The sequence below is a fragment of the Nannobrachium achirus genome, assembly GCF_963921795.1.
Source record: "Nannobrachium achirus genome assembly, chromosome: 22".
Lineage (NCBI taxonomy): Eukaryota > Metazoa > Chordata > Actinopteri > Myctophiformes > Myctophidae > Nannobrachium > Nannobrachium achirus.
The window spans coordinates 1,168,482-1,195,462 of record NC_137829.1 but is presented as its reverse complement, the minus strand read 5'-3'; positions in this window follow the sequence as shown (position 1 = coordinate 1,195,462).

The window sequence follows — 26,981 nt, the reverse complement described above, 5'->3', positions numbered from 1 at the left end:
CTAAGTAATGGAGTCCCGATATTACCGCATTTGGCTACAAACGGCTAACAAAGGCTGGCTAGTTAGCATTTTAGCTAATATAAACTGGGAGGACTAACAGAATTATGTACCGATCTCTCACATTAATTAAAAAAAGTCTTATTTACATGCAGAGTTAAGCTCTGGCGTTTAAGTGAAATGTAGCCTAGATATTATGAGATGCTGTTGTGGCATAAAAAAAAAAAGAGCAAAAAAAAAAAAAAAAATCATTTTGGCTACAGGGAATAATGACAGTCCCCGAGATGACTAGCTGCTGGGGGTGCTGGGACACATATGTATTTTTTAAGCGAACATTTGTAACTCAAATTTTGCTTCTGGGGGGTCCCTGGAACTAAATATTTTGAGATGGGGGTCCGTGGCCAAATACATACCATTTTGGGGGTCCTGCGGATGAGAAGGTTTGAGCTCCACTGACACTAACATAGGTTTTTCAAAAATAGCAGATCTACAATCTTGTATATCTGCTATTTTTCAATAGTTAAAGCAGAGGGGCCCCACAGTGAATCCTTGTATCCAGGGCCCAGAATTTGGTGCGACACCCCTGGTAAGGGGTGGGGAGTGGGGGGTGGGGGAGGGGGGTAAAGAGAACTGCAAGAACATGTGGTAAATGTCCTGCTTATTGGCCAGAGGGTAAATTGGCTGCCACCACCAGTAGGCTGGGTGCGAGTGGGTGACAGCTAGGGGCAGGAGGGGATGGCAGAGGTGTGGAGGAGAGCGGTGGGCCGCGCAGCGGGAGCCGCCCGGGCCCCCCGGACCCCCCGCCGCTCAGAAAGGTGACCTCTGGAAAGGGTCCAGGGCTCGCGGGCTCCGCAAGGCTCGGCACGACGACCTCACCTTTCAACGTCGTCACGTATTAATGCACAAAAGAAACCCAAACCACCCCCACCCCCCCCCACCCCCCAACCGTCCACAAGCCAATTAAAAAGTTATGCATAATTTAGCATGTCATTTGGCTTGCGAGATCAAATTGGATGTGATTCGCTAGCATAGTTCTTGGAAATTTCCTCGGGCGAAGAGAGAGGAAAGGGTGGGGGGCGATGCGGGGGGGAGAGCAGAGAAGAAGAAGGAGAATGAGAGGGAAAATAACCTCGTCTGGATAACCTCAACCTGATTCTATCGGCCGTCGTCACCTGAAACCCCGAGAATGTCGTCATCCGCGGTTCAGTTTCTTTGATACGAAGCGGCGGCGGCGCGGGGGCCATGAGAGCCCGCCGGAACGCTCGATCGTAGCGATTCCGAGCGACATGATGAATACGAGCCCTCCAGAAACCAACCTTTTTTAACACTTGGAAACCTGGAACGCGTCCGTGTCGCGTTAGATTTTAACCACTTAAACCATTATTTTATGCTTTAACTATTGAAAAACAGCAGATATACAAGCTCACAGCGCGGCAACCGAGTGCCGCGCTGCGAGCTTGTAGATCTGCTATTTTTGAAAAAAATGCGAAAATGTGCGCAAGTCTTTGAATATCTTTCACCCCATCTTCCACCCGACTTCAAAAATCCTTCCTCTAAATCGGTGATTCTCAAACCTTTTCATGTCAAGGACCCCCAAAATTACAGGTATTTGGCCGCAGACCCCCATCTCAAAATACGTTGTTCCAGGGACCCCCCCAGAAGCAGAGATTTAAGTTCCAAAAGTTTGCTTTGAAAAATTTTAAAGATTTGCACACATTTTCAAGATTCTTTTCAAAAATAGCAGATCTACAAGCTCGCAGCGCGGCACTCGGTGCCGCGCTGTGAGCTTGTATATCTGCTGTTTCTCAATAGTTAAAGCATTAAATAATGGTTAAAGTGGTTAAAATCGTATTCGACTCGGGCGCCTTCCACGGTCTTGGAGGGTTAAATACCGCAACCGTTAATGACAAAGCTGCTGAAAATCTCACATCCCCATTGTGCAAGGAAAGGGGGGGCGTTTTGCCCCCGCAAAAGCTATATAGCTGTAGAGCAGTGCCCTCCACGGGAGCGACGGGACGCCAGCCCTGACTATTAAAAAAAAGGTGGCCCGGGGTACAATCACACCACAGCCAGCTAGCGCTGCATGCGTGGCCACAGAGAGAGAGAGAGAGATCCCAGTTCAGCCAGCTAGCGCTGCATGCGTGGCCACAGAGAGAGAGAGAGATCCAGCTAGCGCTGCATGCGTGGCCACAGAGAGAGAGAGAGATCCAGCTAGCGCTGCATGCGTGGCCACAGAGAGAGAGAGAGATCCAGCTAGCGCTGCATGCGTGGCCACAGAGAGAGAGAGAGATCCCAGTTCTACTGGGCTCTATTCTTAGCCGGCTAAAAGGCTAAGGTAGAACACGTCTTACTTTATCCTTGGTGTAGAAGCTAAAAGGCTAAGGTAGAACACGTCTTACTTTATCCTTGGTGTAGAAGCTAAAAGGCTAAGGTAGAACACGTCTTACTTTATCCTTGGTGTAGAAGCGCGACTCCCCCGTTCCTCCAATTAAAAGATATCGAGGTAAAGCACACTGGACGACGTATAGAGAAGCCGCCGCGGCATAATTGCTGCCCCGACTGTAGCCTGGTAAAAAAAAATGGGTTGCAAGGGAAGCATGTCTGTTTAAGCCATTTAGGACCTACAATTATTGCATGCTTTAACTATTTAAAAAATCTTGAAAATGTGGGCACATTTTTCAATATATATTTTTCAAAGCAAACTTTTGTAACTCAAATCTCTGCTTCTGGGGGAATATTTTGAGATGGTGGTCTGCGGCCAAATACCTGTAATTTTGGGGGTCCTTGACATGAAAAAGTTTGAGAACAGCTGATTTAGAGGAAGGATTTAGAAGTCGGGTCAAAGATTGTGTCAAAGATATTTCAAGATTTTTCAATAGTTAAAGCATAAAATAATGGTTAAAGTGGTCAAAATCTAACGCTACTTCGGGCGCGTTCCCGGTCTTTGAGGCTTAAGCCTGGAGGGTGCAGGGGGCCAGCTTGACACGCGCAGGCACGGCGACATCAGCGGACGTCTCTCCAGATCCAAATCCTCTCTCTCTCTTTTGCTTAACGGCCTGCAGTTTAATTGTCTCCGAGGCTGCCAATCATCCCCATGCCCTTCTCTACACTCCTCTTCCTCTTCGTCCTTGTCGTGGGGGTGACGCCGCGGGACGCCCGCCAAGGATCTGAAAGCACTTAAATGCACCGCCACGGGAGCAGGACAATCACACCTAGTGTGAAGAGAGCGCTGCTCAAGAAAAAGAACACATGCAGGGTTCCCACACAATTTGTACCAATTCATTTCCAAAACTTTTCCAGAATATTTAACCCAATTTCCAGGACTATATAACAATAATTCAGCTCAATAACAGGTTGCTTACTCGTATGTGCAATGCCCAAAAACAGGTAGTGTATGCCAGTGGTTCTCAACCTTTTCAGGCCGTGACCCCCAAAATAATCATATTTTAACTGGGGACCCCCCACCCTGACGAGCACTAAGAGTTGAGGCATTTTGTATAACACGGTTTTATTGTGAAAATAGCAGATCTACATGCTCACAACGCTCACAACGCCTCTGCCTCTAATATTTGACAATGCTTAATTTGTCATTTCAGAGTTATTAACACAATCAATAACCAAAGACAATGCATAGCTATTTTTTCCAGGACCATCCAGGAAAATTCCAAAACTTTTCCAGTACGGGAAAAATATTTTTCTAATTTCAAAATATTTCCAGGAATTTCATGACCGTGGGAACCCTGCACATGAGACACATGCAAGTACCAAAACTAGAAAGTTCTCATTATGCACTGTCAAATGTATAAAATCATTTGACAAATAGCAGATCACAATGCATCGCATCGCGACGGATTGCGAGCTTTGAAGATGGTCTGTTTTCAAATGACTGAAATGCACATATAGGGCTGAAGTGGTTAATGTACGTTGTGTAATAATAATAATCAAAATCTACAAAGCAACTAAAGTTTTCAAATAATTGTAGTGGAGTAAAAGTACAATATTTGCCTCTGAGGTGTAGAGTGTAGTAGAAGTAAAAGTGCTGAACATTGGAAATACTACTTTACACCCCCGTACAATAGTACAGGCTAATTCTCCTCAAAACAGGAGATGCTATCGCAGTAAAGGAAAGCACGAGACAAACGGGTGGCATTAACTGAAAGGACAAGACAAGACATTGTGGATAATGCTACGCTACACTGTCAGGGGGGGGGGGGGGGGGGCAAGCGATGCAACCCTTCCCATGTGTCTGCGAGGCGCAGCAGTGTCGCACCAAATTCTGCGCCCTGGGTACAAGGATTCACTACGGCCCCCCGCGCAATTATTTTGTGCTTTTAACTATTGAAAAACAGCAGATCTACAAGCTCACAGTGCGGCACAGAGTGCCGTGCTGCGAGCTTGTAGATCTGCTATTTTTGAAAGATTGTGAACATTTGTGCCAGTCTTTGAATATTTCAAATCCTTCTAAGGTTTTTTTTAAAAAAACCTATGTTTCTATGTCAGTGGTGCTCAAACCTTTTCATGTGAAGGACCCCCAAAATGATATGTATTTGGCCACGGACCCCCCCATCTCAAAATATTTAGTTCCAGGGACCACCCCCCCAGAAGCAAAATCTTAGTTACAAATTAAACAAATACATATATTCAAAGATTTGCACACATTTTCACGACTCGGTGCCGCGCTGTGAGCTTGTACATCTGCTATTTTTCAATAGCTAAAGTATAAAATAATGAAGGCCCCTCCACCTTGGGCCCTAGTAACTCAGTCACACTCTCCCCCCCCCCCCCCCCCCCCCCCTTGTGACGCCCCTGGCTACGCGATCAGGAGGCTACCAATAATGGAGCTATACTTCACTCCCCCCAGGGGAGAGAAACGGGGGTCCCTAGAGATGCCGGCTGGCAGGAATCTCAACCCTGTGATAAGCTATCGTGTTGCTTTCCTCCGCTCTCAATCAGTCTGCATTCACACCTCCTGTGCTCCTGCGCGGGCGGATATGAAAATGATCTTTCACTTTCAGCGGAACGGTTACATTTTCACACGCCACCTCCGCGCGACACTCGCCGACAGGGCCTTCCATCACAGCCACCTGAGTATAGGCAGCTCTGTTGGGACCCAGAAGAATTCAACATTTTCAGGCCAGGGACCCCTTAGCTGAGAGAGAGATGAAGCAGGGACCCCCCTCTAAATATTTATAAATGTGTGATGCAGATTTTCATCGATTTCATAGAGGTTCGTAGACTTGTTTGACAGCACTGTCATACGTCTATGTTGGTTTTGTGTTTTTAGTTAACTTGAAATTTCACTCTGTACTTGGTCTGCTCTTTTGTACTTCTACACCAAACCTATTTGCCGAGAATAGCCAATCTACAAGCTCTCAACGCCTCAAAGTTCTCCTCGGAATAGGGATGCGAGGGTTCAAGTTGTTAATTTAAAAGAATGATCCTATCACAAAGATTTGGTGGCCCCCCTGTAGTAACTCTGAGGACCCCCTAGGGGTCCCGGACCCCCTGTTATAGAGTAGGAAGTCCTGATGTCACTCGTTCATCGGCCTGGTTCCCGGAAGTAATTTTAACATTGGGTCATCTTAAAAATCCTCTCATATAAGCACTGTGGTCCAAAAATAAACAAACAGTCCCGGCGATATTGTCGGGGAGGTGGCTCTGCATCGTTTATGATAGTCAGTCACTCATATTTGATACGTACAGTCTTGTTTCTGGCGAAAATGTAACTAATTCGGCGGCAGTGAGATTAGTATTTTCTCGCTCTTATTTCTCGTTCTTATATGACGCGATAATAAAAAATACAAAAAAAGTCTATGGGAGTTCAGAATGGGGAGAAAATTAAAACGGGACACGTGTAGGATGTGTAAATCAAGTCAGACTTCGGTGCTCTATACCTTTCCCGAAAAAAGAGAAAGAACTAGAAGCAGTGCTCTACCGAGCACAGGTCTCCACCAGGCCACACAAATTGCCCTGTTATAGCGCCACCATGAGGCTGATTTGAGAAATTTGAAGTGGCATTTCTTCCTCTACCTAGTGGGAACGTGCACGCTCAATTTCACCAAGATTGCACGCTATGTTCATGATTTGAGGCATTTTGTTCAAAACGGAGCAATCCTGCAAACTTTGGAAGCCAATTGTAGCCAATCAGGATGGAATATGGAAAATCGGACGAAATCGGCCTCATGGTGGCGCTATAGAAAAGAGCCATTTGAAAAATGTGGGGCAGAGGTTCTGAATTGGCATCCAGGGAGTGTGTGTGCTCAGTTTGGCAGCGATCGGGCCAACGGCACTGGAGATTAGCTGTACACAAACTCGGAGGACGGACGGACGGACGGACGGACGGACACAGACAGACAGGGGCGAAAACATACTCTCCCCCTGCCTTCGGCTGGTGGAGACAAAGAGAGAGGGAAAAAAAAAGAAAATTCTCAAACAAATCCGGCGAGCAAGACAATTATATATCTGGGTACAGTTTCATCCACTCTCCTGGACGTAACTTTTTCAGGAGGTAATTTTCCCGGTTTGCAATTATCAGTATTGAGAGCTGCAGCGAGGACTCGAAACGCTGGATCCCTAGGGTGCACGTGTGTGTGTGCGTGCGTGCGCGCATGTGTGTGTGTGTGTGTGTGTGTGCTCTACCAGAGAAAATATGGCTTTAACCCATTTAGGCCTAGAATTATTGAATGCTTTAACCAGTGAAAAATAGCAGATATACAAGCTCACAGCGCGGCACCGAGTGCCGCGCTGCGAGCTTGTAGATCTGCTGTTTTTGAAAAAAGTCGTGAAAATGTGTGCAAATCTTTGAATATAATGTATTTTCAAAGCGAACGTTTGTAACTCAAATTTTGCTTCTGTGTGGTCCCTGGAACTAAATATTTTGAGATGGGGGTCCATGGCCAAATAAATATAATTTTAGGGGTCCTTCACATGAAAAGGTTTGAGAACCACTGACATAGTAGTCTCTCAAGAACAGACTAACTGAGCTCTATTTAAGTGAAAAGGACCTTTTCTTTGACGATGGCTGGCCAGATTGCTGACATAGAAACATAGGTTTCTATGTCATAGGTTTCTATGTCAGAACTACAAGCACACAACACAACACCTCGCGTTGCGAGGCGTTGTGTGCTTGTAGATCGGCTGTTTTCACTAGTTTTGTGCGACAGTCTTGTATGATGAAGCAGGGCTTTGCTTTACCAAAAGTACACGTACACATTTGAAACTTGGAGATACGAGGTTTCTGCCCGACAGTGACGATATTTTAGTGATTATGTTGCGAGGAAAATGTTGAGATAACAGCAATTTTGGTTAGAACTGACTGAAAATAACTTTGTACTTCAAGTTTAAAATGATACTAAATATTTTTTCAAGTGTCCAAATAAATTCCAAATATTATCAAATCATCTCGCGGCACCCCTGGACTGCCGTCACGGCACCCCAGGGTGCCCCGTCACCCACTTTGAAAACCCCTGTCCTAAGGGACACCAACCCCTATGTGCAAAACAACAGTTGACTATGTGTGATGCTGTTCAAGTATGATGACAACGTAAAGGTTTCTAATTTGGTGTCTGATCGCTGGCTCCGTCACAGCAGAACAGTCATTTCATGCCTTTGCAACGTTCTTTATCTATCCTCTGGCCCCGCCCACACGTTCTTTATCTATCCTCTGGCCCCGCCCACAACGTTCTTCATCTATCCTCTGGCACCGCCCACACGTTCTTTATCCATCCTCTGGCACCGCCCACACGTTCTTTATCCATCCTCTGGCACCGCCCACACGTTCTTTATCTATCCTCTGGCACCGCCCACACGTTCTTTATCTATCCTCTGGCACCGCCCACACGTTCTTTATCCATCCTCTGGCACCGCCCACACGTTCTTTATCCATCCTCTGGCCCCGCCCACACGTTCTTTATCTATCCTCTGGCACCGCCCACACGTTCTTTATCCATCCTCTGGCACCGCCCACACGTTCTTTATCTATCCTCTGGCACCGCCCACACGTTCTTTATCCATCCTCTGGCCCCGCCCACAAATTAAGCATTTTCTTTTCAAAGTGGTCGCTATGGTTACAGCCATGCTGGAAGAAGGATAACTGTACAAACATAGCTCGCTCTCTCTCTCTCTCTCTCTCTCTCTCTCTCTCTCTCTCTCTCTCTCTCTCTCTCTCTCTCTCTCTCTCTCTCTCTCTCTCTCTCTCTCTCTCTCTCTCTCTCTCTCTCTCTCTCTCTCTCTCTCTCTCTCTCTCTCTCTCTCTGTGATGTTTTCTCGAATTCTCTCACCAAGGAAACTAGTGTGCCGTCATGGACAAGGTATATACTGTATAATATACTCAAGTATTCATTTCAGTAAAAAATATTTTTCAAAAAATGCATGACGGAACTTGTTGGATCATTGTTGGAGCATTTCACACAATATTTGAAATAGAAAAAGTCCCTACCTAGAAATTATGTTTTATCGACTTGAACATAATGACTTTACATTGTTACTCTTATTAATGATTTATTTAATGTCATTTCTCAGTCTTGATATAGAACAATTTTGCACCATTTTGGATACAGTGAAACAATGGATAACATAATCTATAACAGGGGTGGGCAACTTTGATGATGGAGAGGGCCACTATATTTTCACATTCACTCCAGAGTGCCACAATGCATATACAGTCAAAAATAGCAAAAATAGTAGATCTACAAGCTCAAAACGCGTCGCACTGCGACGCGTTTTGAGCTTGTAGATCTGCTATTTTTGCTATTTTTTGAATTGGAATCCGAAATACATTTTAGATATTTTTTAATTGGAATCCTGAAAAGTAACAATTTTATTTCCTTTCAAATGCATGTATATGTTCTTATGTTACCTTTGTGAACTTAAATACAAATATATTGGACATAAGAATTGGCCAACTGCCCGCCCGGCGCCCGATGTCCTTGACCGACCGTCGTCCATAAGTAGGCCTTCTCCTGCCCGCAGACACAGAAAAATAATAAAAAATAATAATACTTCTATGTAGGGTTGCAACGGTACTCAGTGTTACCGGTGTTACCGGTGAGCGAGCACAACACCGAGTACTTTGCTTGCACACCGTTAACACCGTTAAATAAAAAGAAAACGCATCCGCTGCTCTGCTCTGCTCTGCCCCGAGGAGCGCAGTAGAGATGTGACGTTCGCCAACGATTCCGCTCTTTGGAACAGCTCTTTTAAATGAAAGATGGGATTCGATTCTCAATCGCGGGAGGCCGGGAGCTGTGATTCAGATTCAGAATCAACGGATCATCCACGGGGCGAGGCACAGCACATCAGACTGCATGATGTCTCGTCCCCACTCGCAAGGCACGTTCCAGGAGACAAGTTGTGGCTTTATAATATCACAGCGCGCTGTAGGCGGAAAAACAACGATTAGCCAAACAAGAAAACGCAGGGCTGTTGTAACACTAACAGTGTTACTTTTTTACAAAGCTGAATTTTGAATATGGTCGGATGGTTGTTGTTGTTGTTGTAGCTTGAGGTAGCATTGGCTGCTACTGAGTGCTCACAAGACGACAAAACACGCAATGGTGGTTGAAACGGTGTTACCGATAACCGCGGTGTTGACACGGACTATATTTTCGGTGTTAAAAATCTCATACCGTTGCAACCCTACTTCTATGCAATAATCACTCCACACTACAGCTCTTCATGCTGTTATCGTTCTCTAACTTTTTTAGTGTCAACGACGCATTTTCATTAGATTTTCTCTTCACGATTGTTTGAAAATACAGATGTGCCGTTTCAACTCTTTCGCGTCTACTGCTCTTCCCCTGACATTTTCCTGCAAATGAATTTTTTCCACAGGTTTCTTCCCCTGTTTTGCCTTTCCAATTTTTATGGCAAATGTCAAGAAACCACTCCATTCCCATTGAAAAGCAGAATCCACCTTCATAGGTAGATTTTAACTTCTTAGTCAGAGAAGGTCATAAAAATAGAAAAAATAGCTGATCTACAAGCTCAATGATCTGCAAATCCCCTGAAAATCGACTGTCTTGCCAATGACAGGACATGTGAAGTTTTGAAATGGCACAACTACAAGCTCACAACTACAAGCTCACAACTACAAGCTCACAACTACAAGCTCACAACTACCAGCTCACAACTACAAGCTCACAACTACAAGCTCACAACTACCAGCTCACAACTACAAGCTCACAACTACAAGCTCACAACTACAAGCTCACAACTACAAGCTCACAACTACCAGCTCACAACTACAAGCTCACAACTACAAGCTCACAACTACAAGCTCACAACTACAAGCTCACAACTACAAGCTCACAACTACAAGCTCACAACTACAAGCTCACAACTACAAGTTCACAACTACAAGCTCACAACTACAAGCTCACAACTACAAGCTCAACATGTAGATCGTCTATTTTCAGCACACAACATCTGAGAGCAACCAAACATAAAATGACGCTTCTCCACTAGTCCCTCCCTAACGTTTTAGTCTAGTTTTTATTGTGTTGACGAAATTGTCAATATATTTAGTCTTAGTTTTAGTCATCACAGCTTAGTTTTTATTTAGTTTTTATTTAGTTTTCATCAGTGAAAAAAAACGCAGTCGACAAAAAAATGTTGTCATAGTTTTAGTCGACGAAATCAACACTGCTTGGAGAAGAATCTTCAGACTAGGCTAGTCAAATCTGGGGCTTGGGAAGTGTACACACATCCACACCTGCCTCATGCCTAAATTACTTTCTATTTAACATCTCTCTGCTGCACTGTTCCAGTTGTGTATTTGGTTTGTGTTCGCCTGTGCTCTGACATTGTCCCAGTAAACTGTTTTAACTTTACATAAAAGGAAAGCGTCGCACCCAGAAAATACATCTTTACTTTCAATTTAATTGTCCATCATTCCAATAGACGATCTGGTACATTGTGAGCTTGTAGATCTGCTACTTTCACTACTTTTGTGTGACACTCTTGTATATGAGGGAGTAAAGGCATTCATTTATGAAAAAAAAAAAAAAAAAAAACATACAAGTTTAAATAGGGAGTTAAGAGGTTTCTGCCCAAAATCCGACACCAACCATTTAGTGTCTGCTTAGAAGTGTGTTATCTCAGTAGAGTGAATTACAAATGAACATGTTCTTTTGTCCAGGATCTTTAGCAGATTTCACAATATATCTTTGGGATTTGGGACTTTGGGACATGATGCTGCATTCAAGTTCAGGAGAGTTTGGACAAGGACATTTACTTGAATGCTGCCTTCAGGTATGGCATGGAAAGAGGGCATTTGCATTTCTTTCACCATAGTAAAAACTGCATTCATGGACTGGAAGAGGGCACTTTTTTACAGACGGATAAAAGGGCAGGGGCTCAAGCCCCCTTTGATGTCTATGTGTGCACGTGTCAGCTCCCAGAGTCTGGGTGTACAGTATATTCACCCGTTGGAGTCCTGCTAATGATGTGTGACAGATTGACAAGGCTTCCCCTTCAGAGGGTCTCTCATAAAAACAGGCGTGCGTATTTGTATTGATCAGCACTAAGGCACTCTAAGCAGCATCGACGGCCGGACCGATGCATATTTTATTAGTTTGCCTCGAAAACAGAAGCGGATGCAGAACAGGAACGAATCTCATTTCCCAGCGCTTTGCTGCGTGTGTGCGTGGCTGAGTCTCTCTCTCTCTCTCTCTCAGCCCCCCTCTCTCTCTCTCTCCCTCCCTCCCCAGTGGATTGGCAGAACATTGAGCTTGTAGATCAGCTATGTTTGCTATTTTCGTGACCTTCTCTGACGTTAAATCTACCTGTTTAGGTGGATTCTGCTTTTCAATGGGAAAGGAGTGGTTTCTTGCCGATAGTGTGGCCTTGTCCATCTAGATCAGTGGTTCTCAACCTGTGTCCAAATTATTTTGGGGGGTCCCCAGAAGATTAACTTAATGTGCAACATTGGTTCTCACTCAACAGTGAACAAACCAACATATAGTTTAAGTGTATAGAGGGTATCTACACATTTCTAAAGAGACAATTTAAGGACTTTTTATTGGTCAAATTGTCAAACATTAGAGGCAGAAACGCGAGGCGTTGTGAGCATGTAGATCTGCTATTTTCACAATAGAACGTGTTATACAAAATGTAATGCCTCAACTCTTAGTGCTCGTCAGGGTGGGGGGTGCCCAGTTCAAATATGATTATTTTGGGGGTTGCAGCCTGAAAAGGTTGAGAACCACTGTTATAGAGCCCTGGTGGACCCCATGCAGGGTCAATGAAGTACCCCTGGGTTTAAGTGCTTATGGATCTGCTTTAGGTCACGGTCAGGGCTGAGTAATTATGAGCTTGCAGATCAGCTATTTTCGAATAGCCAACAATACAACATAGGGCTTAAAACAGTTTGATGTCTATATGTTTTGTAATGATAATCTAAATCTGCTAAGTAACTATAGCAACTAATGCTGTCAAATAATTGTACAGGAGTAAAAAACAAACAAAAAAAAAACACTCACACATTTCAAAAATAGCAGATCTAAAAACTCGTAGCGCGGCACTCAGTGCTGCGCTGTGACGCTTGCAGATCTGCTATTTTTCAATAGCTAAAGTATAAAACAATCAAGGTCCCCTCCACCTTGGGCCCTAGTAACTCAGTCCCACTTCCAACCCCCCCCCCCCCCCCCCTTTGTGACACCCCTGGGCTGCAAAACATGTACAATTTCCTACTGGACTTCAAGACTTCAATACTTGGGCAAAGTCACCCCAAGGTGAGTCCTTTGAGAATGGGACACGGGGACCTATTGACTCCTTTCATTATTAATACAGCTTCAGGCTCACAGGAGCCGCGCTGCATCATTCCGCAGGCAGAGATGAGAAAATGGTACAGCTGGCGGAACAATAGTCTGGGCTTTCTTTCTTTTCTTTCTGTCCGTCTTTCCTTTCTGTCCGTCAGTACTATACCCCGCTCTTTAAAAAAAGATGGAGGTTGCAACCCACACAGCGGGGTCGAGACAGAGTGCCAAGAATCACAATTGTCTGTTGTGTCCATGACAGTAAGACTTCAAAACATCTTCCAGAGAGGCAAAAGTTGTGAGTTTTCACTCGGATAAACAAGGAGTAGCAGGATACCGACCTTTTTTCTTTTTGAGTAGTGTGTTACCACCAGAATACTGAATGCTCCTTGTGCCAGAAGTGTGTGAATTGTTTGCAATGCGATTCCTCACAGCAGTGAAAAGACAATTCAAGCTTACAAAACTCTCAACCCCTTTCAACCTGGCATCCATGTTTTGGGGAGTGTCATTATTAACCTTGCGTCACCAGGCTTTCCACACGAAGGTGTGGGAGGCCTGGTGACGCAAGGTTGATAATTCACGTGGTTTTCATTCCAAACTGATCCTGTCTAGGCCACACCTACGCAAGAAAGAAAAGAATACCCCAAAACTGCCATGTATGGCCTACTTGTATGGCCTTGTATGGCCTTGTTATTTTTACCAGGTCGCACTGGTTGATGTCGACACCACCAAGAAACTGTAAAGACCGATGCATTAGAGACGTCCTTACAATCAGTTATACGATGGCGTATAGGATTACTTCTTTCTGGGTTCCGTCGTTAAATCCCTGTCACGCCTTTCTGTTATAAACGCAGAATGCATTACGAAAGCATACGGAAACAGCTGCCATCACGGAAAATAAATGTCCCATGAAAGGTACCGCGGCTCGGACATTGGAGGAGTGAAAGTGATCCACTGGCCAACATTGATTCCACAATTCATCAGGAAAACACATCATCACGCCACTCCACCGGCCCCCCCTGAAGCCCCCTGAAGCCATAATGGCCAGTGAACAGATAACAAACATTAATGCATTCAGGCCGAGAATTATTGAATGCTTTAACCAGTGAAAAATAGCAGATATACAAGCTCACAGCGCGGCTGCGAGCTTGTAGATCTGCTATTTTTGAAAAATCTTTCAAAATGTGTGCACATTTTTCAATATATTTTCAAACTTTTGTAACTCAAATCTCTGCTTCTGGGGGGGTCCCTGGAACAACACATTTTGAGATGGGCGTCTGTGGCCAAATAAATGTAATTTTGGGGGTCCTTGACATGAAAAAGTTTGAAAAACACTGATTTAGAGGAAGGATTTAGAAGTCGGGTCAAAGATCGGATCAAAGATATTCAAAGACTTGCACACATTTTCCACGATTTTTCAAAAATAGCAGATCTACAAGCTCGCAGCGCGGCACTCGGTGCCGCGCTGTGAGCTTGTATATCTGCTATTTTTCAATAGTTAAAGCACAAAATGACGTGGTTAAAGTGGTTAAAATCTAACACGCCTTCGGCACGTTCCCGGTATTTGAGACTTAATGCATTCACAACCTTCTGTGAGGGTGAGAGACTGAGACACGCTGGCCAATGACGGCGCCAGGGGGGGGCTAGGGGGCGCTCTAGCCCCCTCTGGTGGAGGCTTAGCCCCTGCTCAGCCCCCCCTCCCCACAGACCCAATTGTAATGAAAAATATTTACAGAATAAATAAATAAAAGATAATAAATATGTGAAAGAAAATGGACTTGCTTCTATGTAAAATCATACAATAAAATGTATTTTCTATAAAGATAATTATTTGCTATTAACAGCCCTGTTCACTGATCAGAAGTGCATTCTCTCGGTAGAAGACGTGGTCTGCAACACAGCCACTTAATTCTCCCCCCTCCCGTTACACACAGACACACACACACACACACACACACACACACACACACACACACACACACACACACACACACACACACACACACACACACACACACACACACACACACACACACACACACACACACACACACACACACTGCACCGAGGAGAAGAGACAGAGCTGGCATCTCAAAAGACGTTTAAAAAAGTTTTTTTTAACGTCTTGGATACAGTGCCACTGGAATAATTCATCATAGATCAGAATATAGGTACTTCTACCTTTGTAGCTGTTGTCATCTCAAAGTAAAATTCACGATTTTTTTCTCCAACTTGCTTGGATTAGAATCAGGAGAACTTAAAGGGATATTCCACTTTCAAAAAAACTTTTGGTCATTTTATCGTCTAATCAGGCTTTTATGAACACCATGAACAGATTTTAATTTGCTTCATTCAATATTTTGATATTTGATGTAAATGTTATCAGGCCCTCCAGGCCCATGGCCTCTCCACATACACACCCATTGTAACTTCAAACTCCATTTCAACCATGATAGATTCATCAAAAACACCCATTATTTTTTCTGGTGACTCATAATACCCTCTTGATACGTGAGCAGGCCGTGTTTTTTCGATAACTTTTATCATTTCTTTGTAATAATTAATTGTTGTATTACATTTTTTCCATTTTCCCAAAGAATTATTAAAAATAAATGAAAAACATTATCTAAAAAACATGGCCTGCTCACGTATTAGGAGGGTAGTATGAGTCAAAAGAAAATATAATGTGTGTTTTTGATGAATCTATCATGGTTAAAATGGAGTTTGAAGTTACAATGGGTGTGTATGTGGAGCGGCTCTGGATCAAGCCTCCTGATAACATTTACATCAAATATCTAAATATTGAATGAAGCAAATTAAAATCTGTTCAGGGTGTTCATAAAAGCCTGATTAGATGATAAAATGACCAAAAGTTTTTTTGAAAGTGGAATATCCCTTTAAGTGATCACGGTGATCGGTGAATGCAATACTAGATTGCCAGCCAGCTGTGTTGGGTTAACGAGGCTCGTTGAGAATGACCCTTATTTGACATACTGTAGATGAGCAACTAAGGCACTGTCTTTTATGGCAAGACATTTTAACTTTTTGTATTTTGTCTGTGCATGTGTGTCAACTGAGAATGGTTTCTCTGTAGCCTAGGTCAGGGGTTTTCAACAGGGGGTCCTCAGAATTACTACAGGGGGTCCTCCAAATCTTTGTGTGATATAAACCTTTTTTCCTCCTTTTTTATATTAACCACTTGCCATCTACAAGCTCACAACTTCTCGTGCTGAAAGGCCTTGTGAGCTTGTAGATCGGCTATTTTCGGCAAAAATGACTTGTAATTTCCTGTTGTCCTCAAATGGGCAACTTTATTTTTCATCCTGCATATCAAGCCTAATTATACTGTATGATATATGTATGCCTTATTCCACCTATATCTTTCCATTCCCACAACAATATAGGCTAAGGAAAGAAATGGCATATTTTGGACATATTTTGATTTGTGATTAATCATGATTAGTTCATTTTTAAACTGTGATTAATCTGATAAAAAATAGTAATAATTTGAAAGCCCTAATATTAATATGTGAAAGACAACTGACTGACTTCTATGTAAATCATATACGACGGGTATCTTGTTTACAAACATTGAGACTAAATGCACAGCTGACTGTATCATGTAATCAATTCCGTCCAATCCCCAAACCTGTTGTTTTGGGGAGCGCTGGTTAAACCTGGTTTCATTGGCTAATTTTGGTACCGGACCCTGCGCACGCATCTAGTTTTATCAGTGTAACGTGGACCAGAAACCCGTCTATGGACAGTTTGTTCCGCAATGTCGCCAGTGGAGCACCGTTCGTTAATTAAAACGGGAGCGTTCCGAGCGTTGTCGCTCGACGCGCCCGGTGGAGCCGGGGGGTTAGCCCCCACTCTAAAAAAGCCAGCCCCCCCACAGACCCCCCAGTCACAATTTTCTGGAGCCGTCGCTGACGCTGGCGTGTAACGACCGGCCAGGACAGTCCGTCAACAGATCCATAAAAGTGTATTTTACAGACCGAGTGATGAAACATTTCGACGGGGGAGGGAGGGGTGCTTGGACGGCCGGCAGGGCCTGATGTTTCACTCCCTGAGAAGCAGTGCTCGTCAAGGCGGGTTCAGGAGACAAGTGGATCGGCAAAGTACAGTGGTTCTCAACCAGTGGTCCGGGGACCACCAGTGGCAGGGGTGTCGCACCAAATTCTGGGCCCTGGGTACATCTCACATTTTGTGCTCTAACTATTGAGAAATAGCAGATATACAAGCTAAAAAAAAATTTAAACTTTGTGCAAGTCTTTGAATGTTTCGAATCTTTCTAAGGTTTTTTTTTTTTTTTTCTTTTTTTTTTTAACCTATGTTTATATGTCAGTGGTGCTCAAACTTTTTCCCAGCCCTCCCTCCTTTTTCATGTGAAGGACCCCCAACATGATATGTATTTGGCCATGGACCCCCATGTCAAAATATTTAGTTCCAGGGACCCACCAGAAGTTACAAAGGTTCGCTTAAAAAATACATTATATTCAAAGATTTGCACACATTTTCACGACTTTTGCAGATCTACAAGCTCGCAGCGTGGCAGTCGGTGCCGCGCTGTGAGCTTGTATATCTGCAATTTTATGATAGTTAAAGCATAAAATAATTAAGGCCCCTCCACCTTGGGCCCTATAGTAACTCAGTCCCACTTTTCCCCCCCTTGTGACGCCCCGGACCAGTGGTCCTTGAGGGCGGTTCCAGGTGGTCCCCAGCTAAATGACAGAGAGTTGGTAACCAAATGGACCCGATTTTTAACTCTTGAGAGTGTAAAATGCTTTTTTTTTGTTCCGGTTACGTCATCAACGTGTCAGTTGACATCCAGGGAAATCTGGAAATAATTGGTGACACAGCGCCATCCAGCGTCAAAACACCACACTGTTCCCGTGGCTGATGTTCCAGTGTTGATTTCTAAAACTATGACAAAAAATGTCCGTCGACTACCTTTTTTGAAAGCTAAATAGAAACTAAATAAACACTAAGCTATGATGACTAAAACTTTGCCTGGCGTTGCCAGCCTCTATCACACACTTTGTTTTGGGAAGAGAGTCTGGGATTTCAGGAAGAGTTTTCATTTCTGGGGTTTGCCCCAAACCACGTGCCCCAGGCCTACAGAAACCACGTGCCCCAAGCATAAAACCCTGATTGGCCAACCCTTGAAGCTGGTTGAGGAAATAGAATCTCAATGGATCGGTGCCAGACCGTACTACAACACCACTACCGCTAGGGGGTGTTGTTGTGTTCGGTCTGGTTTATTAACCAGACTAACTAAAACTATGACTAAATATATTGACAGTTTTGTCAACAAATAAAAACTAGACTAAAATTTCACGGTAGTGGAGAAGAGATCCAGTAGAAATAAAAGAAGAGTAATTTTATGTTTGGTTGTACTCGGGTGTTGCACTCTGAAAATAGCAGATCTACAAGCTCACAACGCGTCGTTTTGTCGACAAAATCAATTGTACATTTAGTCGACTAAAATATTATGATATTTAGTCGACTAAAACTAGACTAAAAGACTGCAACTAAAACTAAATCAAACATTTGCTGCCAAAATAAACACTGGCAGGGAATGAGTTAACACGTAACAACATGGTGGCTCCTTGACATGATAATGTGTGACGAAGCACTAAAAAAAAGAAAAAAACAACCGCCTGCCCGCCTGCTTTCCCCCCCACGTTTACCTTGTTGTTCCATCACATTCACAGCTAGCGTTACATGATAAATGAACGTCTCATGGTACTGCTATTAAGATCTCCCCCGCCTGAGGGAAATCATGGACGAGCCTCGATGAACATAAATATGACTTATGAGTTTTTTAATACAAAAACACTGTGGTCAGTAGGAAGTAGCAGGAAGGAAGAGAGAGAGAGAGAAAGAAAGAGAAGAAAAAAACTAGCACAACTGTCATGATAATTATTCACTCTGTTAAGTCATTCTCCCGGAAGAGAGGCGCTGCGGCGCGTTCTGCTCAGATGTTTTCCCGCAGGAAAGAGAAAGAAAATGAGGAGAAGATTACAGCTCTTCTATTTCGGATGACATTTTGACAACTCTTGAAGTGACGACGTAGTCAAAAACACACTTCAGAAAGAGAACAACGTGAGCGAGCGCGTCATCTATTTTGAAGCCTCGCGGTGGACTTCAAGGCAAAGCCAAACAAAGATTTTGGTTTTTTCATGTTTTTCCTCCCCATTTGTTTTTTTCCATGTCCGTTTCATCACGCTTCATGTCTTTTTGACGTTTTTAAGCAATGAAAATGACAAGAAAAACTGTCTATTATTCCGTTATCCTATTTTATACCCCTGGCCTGATGCCGGCCGCGGCAAACTGAATTTATCGGTGAAGTTATCTAGTTCTATCAAGGAATAACATGTGGACACAGAACATTAATAACAAGATAAACATAAAAAACGTACTCTACAATGCCGGTTGTCTGCAAGGCGATAAAGATAACCATGTCATAACAGCCCTAGCGGTGACCAGTGTTGCCAGATCTCGCGAGAGAAATAAGCAACCAGGTCTATGAAAACAAATATAAGCGACTACTAGGATGCGGGTATTTGAAAATAGCAGATCTACAAGCTCAGTTGAGAGCTTGTAGATCTGCTATTACAATATATATATATATATCAGTGATTGCGCTAGGATTTTTAACCTGCCGGTCACCGTGACCGGCATGATTAAAATTTACCGGACATCTGAAGAATATACCGGACATAATCATTTTAATGCATACATTACAAGCCAGGTGCAACAAACAGCCAATAGCAACAGTTAAAGTATTAGGCCTACTGCATAGTTGGGACTGAAAACGAATTGAATGAAAAAGTATAGGCTAAAAAGAAAAAAAACGCTTCAATCTTGCATAAGGGAATTAATTATATTGGACTAATCGCGCTGTTCGCGCAGGCTGTCTGCATGTGGCACACGCACACTGCTTTCACAACAACGTCTTTCTGTTGCATCATGTTTCATGCCAACAATACAATACCATGTCTTGACTTCAGAATAATGAAAAGGTTGATATTCATCTGGCCAGCAATTAATCCAATACTCACTGTCGAGTGGTGACAGTGCGTCCATGTTATGCAACTTTGGGAGAGTTGAAAAGGCTTTGTTCTTCCTACTGTCTCCACTCCATCTCCTCTCCTCATAACTTCAATCAAGTGTATGTTTGTTTATGGGTTGATTGCTGACCGTGCGTGCATTCCTTAATTCCCATGGCTTTACATGCTGTGCGTGCATCGCAAACTGACACTGAAATGAGCGAGCGAGAGAGAGAAAGAGAGAGAGAGAGAACGGGGGGATCGCGCGGGCGAGCGAGCGAGAGAGAGAGAGAGAGAGAGAGAGAGAGAAAAGCGAAAGAGAGAGAGAGAGAGAGAGAGAGAGAGAGAGAGAGAGAGAGAGAAAGAGAGAGAGAGAGAGAGAGAGAAGAGAGAGAGAGAGAGAGAGAGAGGCAGGCAGCCTGCCCCGCATGAGGAGCCAGACGGCGATAATGATAAATGACCATGGTTTTTCAATCGGTCAGGATGTCCGGGAGGAATTTTATTTTTCGGTCTTGGCCATAAAAATCGGTCAAATCCGGCAATTCCCGGTCTAACGCAATCTCTGATATATATATATATATACACACACATTTTTGAAAACATTTTTAACAACGCAAATCTTCTAAGGGGGTCCCTGGCAAAATGTATTGTCAGATGTGGGTCCGTGGACAAATAGCCTACAGGTTTAAACAACATTAGGAAAGGATGCCCACAAAAAACACATACCACAAATAGCAATATTCACAAGTACCTTAACAGAAAAACAAGACCAAAGTCACTAACAATAATCAGACATGGCAATGACTGGCAGCAGTGGTGTAAAGTAACTAAGTACTAAGTATTGCGCTTAAGTACAACGTTAAGGTATTTGTACTTTCCTTGACCTATTCCGATTTCCAATACTTTTTTCCAATACTTTTACTACTCCGCTACATCTCGGATCTAAAATGTTGTTCTTTTACTCCACTACAACTATTGAAAAATGTTAAGTTACATACTTTGCAGATATAAATTATAATATTATAAAACATTGCAATATAAAACATTTTATACCTTGGCTATTTGAAAATAGCCGATATACAAGCTCACAACGCGTCGCTATTTTCAAACATTCTGTACACTTTACTTTTGGTGTACATGTTGATGACAATACTTGCTTTCACTCAAGTACATTTTGAATTCCAGACTTTCACTCGTAACAGAGCATTTCTACATTGCAGTATTGATACTTTTTTACTCAAGTAAAACACGTGAGTACTTTTTTTCCACCACCGACTGGCGGCAGGGGCGTCAATTGGGTATGGCAGGGGTATGCAGCTGCCATACCCTGGGTCCAGGGGGGGAAATAAAAGTTACTTTTAAATATAAATCTATGAATGTCTCTTTGTCTATCTGCCCAGTAAAATAACTACAAATGCAAAATTTAACAAACTGGTCACTTTAACAAGTAGGCTATAATACTTATATTCTCCACACTTGTATTCTCCCCATCTTGGTAAAATGGTAAATTCCCAGGTTCTGTAGGTCAGCTGCACAGGAGCAATTCATGTGGCAAGTTTAGCTGCACTTGAACAACAATTCCAGGCTGCCATATATCCAGCCCAAGAAACCGTAGAAACCTGTGTAAAAAACTGACAAAACTATTTTTTTTAGACATTGATGGCGTTGTGAGCATGTAGATCTGCTATTTTCACAATAGAACCGTGTTATACAAAATGTAGTCTCGCGTATAGCCAGACAACTATTCCACAATCTCCGAATGCTATATAGAGTCTGGAACGGTAGCTCCCGAACGGCGCGTATCGGAAGTAGCCAGTGCTGCACTGAACTGTAGTCCCACTGGAAACAACAGAAACACACTAGCTCAGACAAAGTCATTCGAGCGGCCTATTCTTGTTATGGGTGTATAGTTTAAGAAAACGTTTGAAAACATCATGGAGGTAACACCAATAACACCAGAGAAAGACGAAATAACGCCCCCAGAAATATTGAAAGGAGACTCAACGCTTCCAGTAGGACATGTTATTGCTACTGAACCAAGGGAGCGGTTGCGTCACATCCGCTTTATCTCGCACTCATCGTTTCTATTTCCCTCGCACTCATCGTTTCTATTTCCGTGCTCCAGACTGTTGACGGGAGCATTTCCCAAATCGCGGCGTCAACAGTCTGGCCACGCGAGACTATACAAAATGTAATGCCTCTTTTCCATGAGGACTCCCATCTTTGCCATACCCTAGCTTTTGCTGAACTGACGCCACTGACTGGCGGTGACCTCCGTTTGCAGCTTAACTGTATCAAATCTGGGTTTCTCTTCCCTGCCGCCGCCGCCGCCGCCGAGGCGCGGAGACGCGACGCGACCCCTGTGTGTCACCTGGAAAACGGCGTGACAGCGACACAATGTAAGCGGCGGAGAGGCAGGCACTCCATCACAACCAGCACGTCGCCTGACTGCAGATTAATGGCTGAAAATGTCACGGGGAATAAGGTCAGCCGCCCAGAGACCCCAGCGCTATGAAGAGACCATCTGAGAGCCGCCGCCCGGAATATCACACATGCAGTCCGAGGATTCCACTTTAAAAACGTTTAGACCTGGGACACATTACTACGCGTTATCACCTTAAAGGAGTAGTTCACCCCCAAAATGACTTTTTTTCTATTGATTAGTCACGCCATGGAGACTAGAGTTCAATAATATTTTTAGTTTTTTGTCGAATTCCTAAGACAAAAATGTGATAACAATAAATTTACCCCCATTCGTTCCGGATGGGGACCAGTTCCGGAATCAATGGGGGTAAATTTACTCGAATCAAATTTTTGTCTGAGGAATATGTGACAAAAACCAAAAAATATTATTGAACTCTACTCTCCATAGCATGAGTAATCAATAGAAAAAAAGTCATTTTGGGGGTGAACTACTCCTTTAACCATTGTTCTATGCTTTAACTATTGAAACATAGCAGATACACAACTCTATGGATACACAAGCTACAGATACACAACTCTATGGATACACAAGCTACAGATACACAACTCTATGGATACACAAGCTTGTACATCTGCTATTTTTGAAAAAATAGTGAAAATGCTTTGAATCTTTTGGGACCCGATTCTATAAATGTCTTCTAAATCCTTCTAAATTAGAACTGTTTCTACGTCAAGGACCCCCTAGAATTATATGTATTTGGCCGCCGACCCCCTTATGTATCAGGGACCCCCCAGATGCAAATATTTGAGTTACGAATGTTCGCTTTGAAAAAGATTAGCAAAAACAGCAGATCTACAAGCATCACACACACACACACACACACCCTCGACTGTCCCCTCAAAAACACACATATTCACACACATTGTCGCCGTCGGTCGCAAACCTGTTACTTTTAAGACAATGAAACTAAATAATTCATAACCTGTGTTACAGTGAATCTAATGTAAATTGTAAATGGTGCATTACAGATGTGCCGTTTCAACTCTTATATCAAGAACAATATCCCGACCAGACTGACTTCTACCCCAAAAATATGGATAAAACGGACACATCTCCATATATGGAGTGCATGCGCTGACATCACAGACTGGCCACCACTCCATATTTGGGCATTAAAGGTGAACAGGCAGACAGATACGGAAATCCCCATATAAGGACGGATTTTACAAGGAAAAAACATATGTTTTAGAAAATACGGAGAATGGAGACACGCACGCACACGCACACGCACACGCACACACACACACAGTAGTAGTGGTTTATGTGAGGAGGTAGGGCTATAGAGACCGGCTCGATTCTTGCACGGATCATTAGGCGTGATTAGAATTCTATTCACTGATACTGTCGCCGAAACCTTGTAACTCCAAAACCGCAAAACCGCTCCTTTCTTTTATTATTGTCGTCATTTAACCCTCTAAGGCCCACTGTTGTAATATTACAACGTTTGTATTTTATCCAAAAAAAGGTTCAAATCATGAATGGGACTGAGTTACTAGGGCCCAAGGTGGAGGGACCTGGGATTATGTTATACTTTAGCTATTGAAAAATAGCAGATATACAGGCTCACAGCGCGGCACAAAGTGTCGCGCTGCAAGCTTGTAGATGTGGATCTGCTATTTTTGAAAAGTTGTGAAAATGTGTGCAAATCTTTGAATATGTACTTTTTAAGCGAACATTTGTGACTAAAATTTTGTTTCTGGGGGGTCCCTGGAACTAAATGTTTGGAGATGGGGGTCCGTGGACAAATACATATCATTTGGGGGTCCTTCACATGAAAAGGTTTGAGCAACACTGACATAGAAACATATTTTTTTTCAAAAAACCTTAGAAGGATTTGAAATATTCAGACTCCGCACAAATCTTCACGATTTTTCAAAAATCATTGAGCTTGTAGATCTGCTATTTTTCAATAGTTAAAGCACAACATGTGAGTGAATCCTTGTACCCAGGGCCCAGAATTTGGTGTGACACCACTGACTGATGACACAACCGCACAAAAAGAAATATATATATATATTTTTTTATCCATGACTGCGTGCTACTTTTCTCATATTTAACTTCTATATTAAGCAATTTTGGTCTGCTTTTTACAGAAACACGGGTGGAGGGTGGCTGAAACAAACCCCTGTTTAGTTTTGTAACATCTCATGATTCATTAGCATGTATCTATCCCTTCCCAAAATTGAGAAAGGAGAGGACAAGGCATAATGTTTTACCTCCCTGCAGTGTGCCACCCATAAATTAGAAGACATTTTTGTGTGTTTGTGGTGCGTGTGTGTGTGCGTGCGTGTGCAATGTGCATGTTTAAGGTTGCTGCCCAAGGTTATTGTAACACAAACTGCCACGGTAATAAGAAAGTGTGTTTGCTGTGGCGGGGAGAGGTGCGATCCTCTCTGTTTTATTTGGCACAGAAAGACGGCAGGGAGGAGACAGCGAGAGAGGCTTAGATTATACACACCGCACCAAGGGGAGAAGAGAGAGTCAAAGTATAGGCTAGAACTCTGGGGTCGAATATTATTACAACACTACAGGGCTGTCATGATTATGACATTTTACATGACGATTAATTGTCACTCAAATAATTGCTATTAAAAATGTAATTGTGTTTCTATCATTGAAAATTACAATTCTGTTTGGCTTGTAGGCTTTGATGTTGCACATGGCAGATATACATAACCTAAATATACAACGAAATGAAGGACATATTTGACAAATGTACACTTCACAACGCGTCGCATCGCGACACGTGAGCTTGTAGATCTGCTATTTCCACTACTTTTTACATTTTTGAACATTATAAACATTGTTCAACATGTAAATGATTATGACGATTATGCCAAAATAATTGCGATTATGTCAAGTAATTGCGATTAGACGATTATGTAATAATTGTGACAGCCCTAATTACAACACTAGAATTGAAAGTTGCTCTGTCAAATTTGTACTTGAGTAAAAGGTGTAAAAAAAAAAAAAAAAAACGTACTTGCACGTAAGTAACGTAAGTAACGTAAGTGCATGTTTTTTTTAAGTAGGCCTATACAAATGTACAAATTACAAAGTATGTTTTATTTTCAATAATGCATTGCTGTATTGAAATGTAAGGTGTTTCTCAACCTTTTTTCAGCATGGGCACACTTTTCATGTCCCAAGAATCCATGGGCACACCAACATAATACGGGGGTGTAAATGTCGTCGGGAAGAAAACCTTGTACCTCCAAGTTTCAAATTTGTACGTTTCTTCGCAAAGCAAAGCCCTGCTTCATCATACAAGGCTGTCGCACAAAAGTAGTGAAAACAGCAGATCTACAAGCACACAACGCCTCGCACCGCGAGGCGCTGTGTGCTTGTAGATCGGCTGTTTTCACCGGTTTAAATCATTTTTAAAATGATAAATACAATACTGGCTTTCAAGCAGTTTCAAGGGGCACACTTGACCCTTCTCAGGGGCACACCAAAGGTCCCCAGGCACAGTGGTTGAGAAGAAACACTGGCTTAAGTAACAGTATACTCAAGTAAATGTACTCAGTCACTCTCCACCAGGGCCGGTGGAGGAACAATAGCAGCCAAAGTGTGAAAGTCAAACCGCGACTGTTACTCTCACGCACACGCACACACACACACACACACACACACACACACACACACACACACACACACACACACACACACACACACACAAACTTATTAACATGCACTTTACTTCAAGTCAAAGTCAAAGATGCCACCTGGCCTTATGCTAGCCTAGCAGCTTCCTCCTCCTGGGAACGGCTTGAAACATACAGGTTCCGATAGCAGCTGTTACCGCTCTGCCGAGAAACTCTGCCCCTTTAACAGTGACTGACAGGGTCGAGGGGGCACTCTTGGAGCGGGGGGGGGGGGGGGGGGAGAGGGGGGGATCACCATCAGTGCTTTTAATCAAGCGTTGAATCGATGACCGTTATGACAAGGGTTGTTGTTGGGATCCTCTAGAACAGTGGTTCTCAACCTAAGATTATCATAGTTTAACTGGGGACCCCCCCCCCCCCACCCTGACGAGCACTAAGAGTTGAGGCATTACACTTTGTAAAACACGGTTCTATTGTGAAAATATCAGATCTACTGTACATCTAGCATGTAGATCTGCGATTTTCACAATTTCTGACTCTAATACACTGCTCAAAAAAATAAAGGGAACGCATAATCATTGCAATGTAACTCCAAGTCAATCACACTTTTGGGATATCAACCTGGCCAGTTAGGAAGCAACACTGATATGAATCAGTTTCATCTGCTGTTGTGCAAATGGAAAAGACAACAGGTGAAAATGAGGCAATTTGCAAGACAACCCCTAAAAAAGGAATGGTTTTGCAGGTGGTGGCCACAGACCATTTGCCTGTCCTCATCCTTTCTGGCAGATTTTTGGTTAGTTTTGGATTTTGCCAGTGCCCTGACCACTAGAGGTAGCATGAGGCGGTATCTGCAACCCACAGAAGTTGCTCAGGTAGTGCTGCTCATCCAGGATGGCACATCAATGCGCACTGTGGCAAGAAGGTTTGCTGTGTCTCCCAGCACAGTGTCCAGAGCATGGAGGCGATACCAGGAAACAGGCCAGTACACCAGGAGACGTGGAGGGGGCCGTAGGAGGACAACAACCCAGCCGCAGGACCGCTATCTGGTCCTTTGTGCAAGGAGGAACAGGAGGAGCACTGC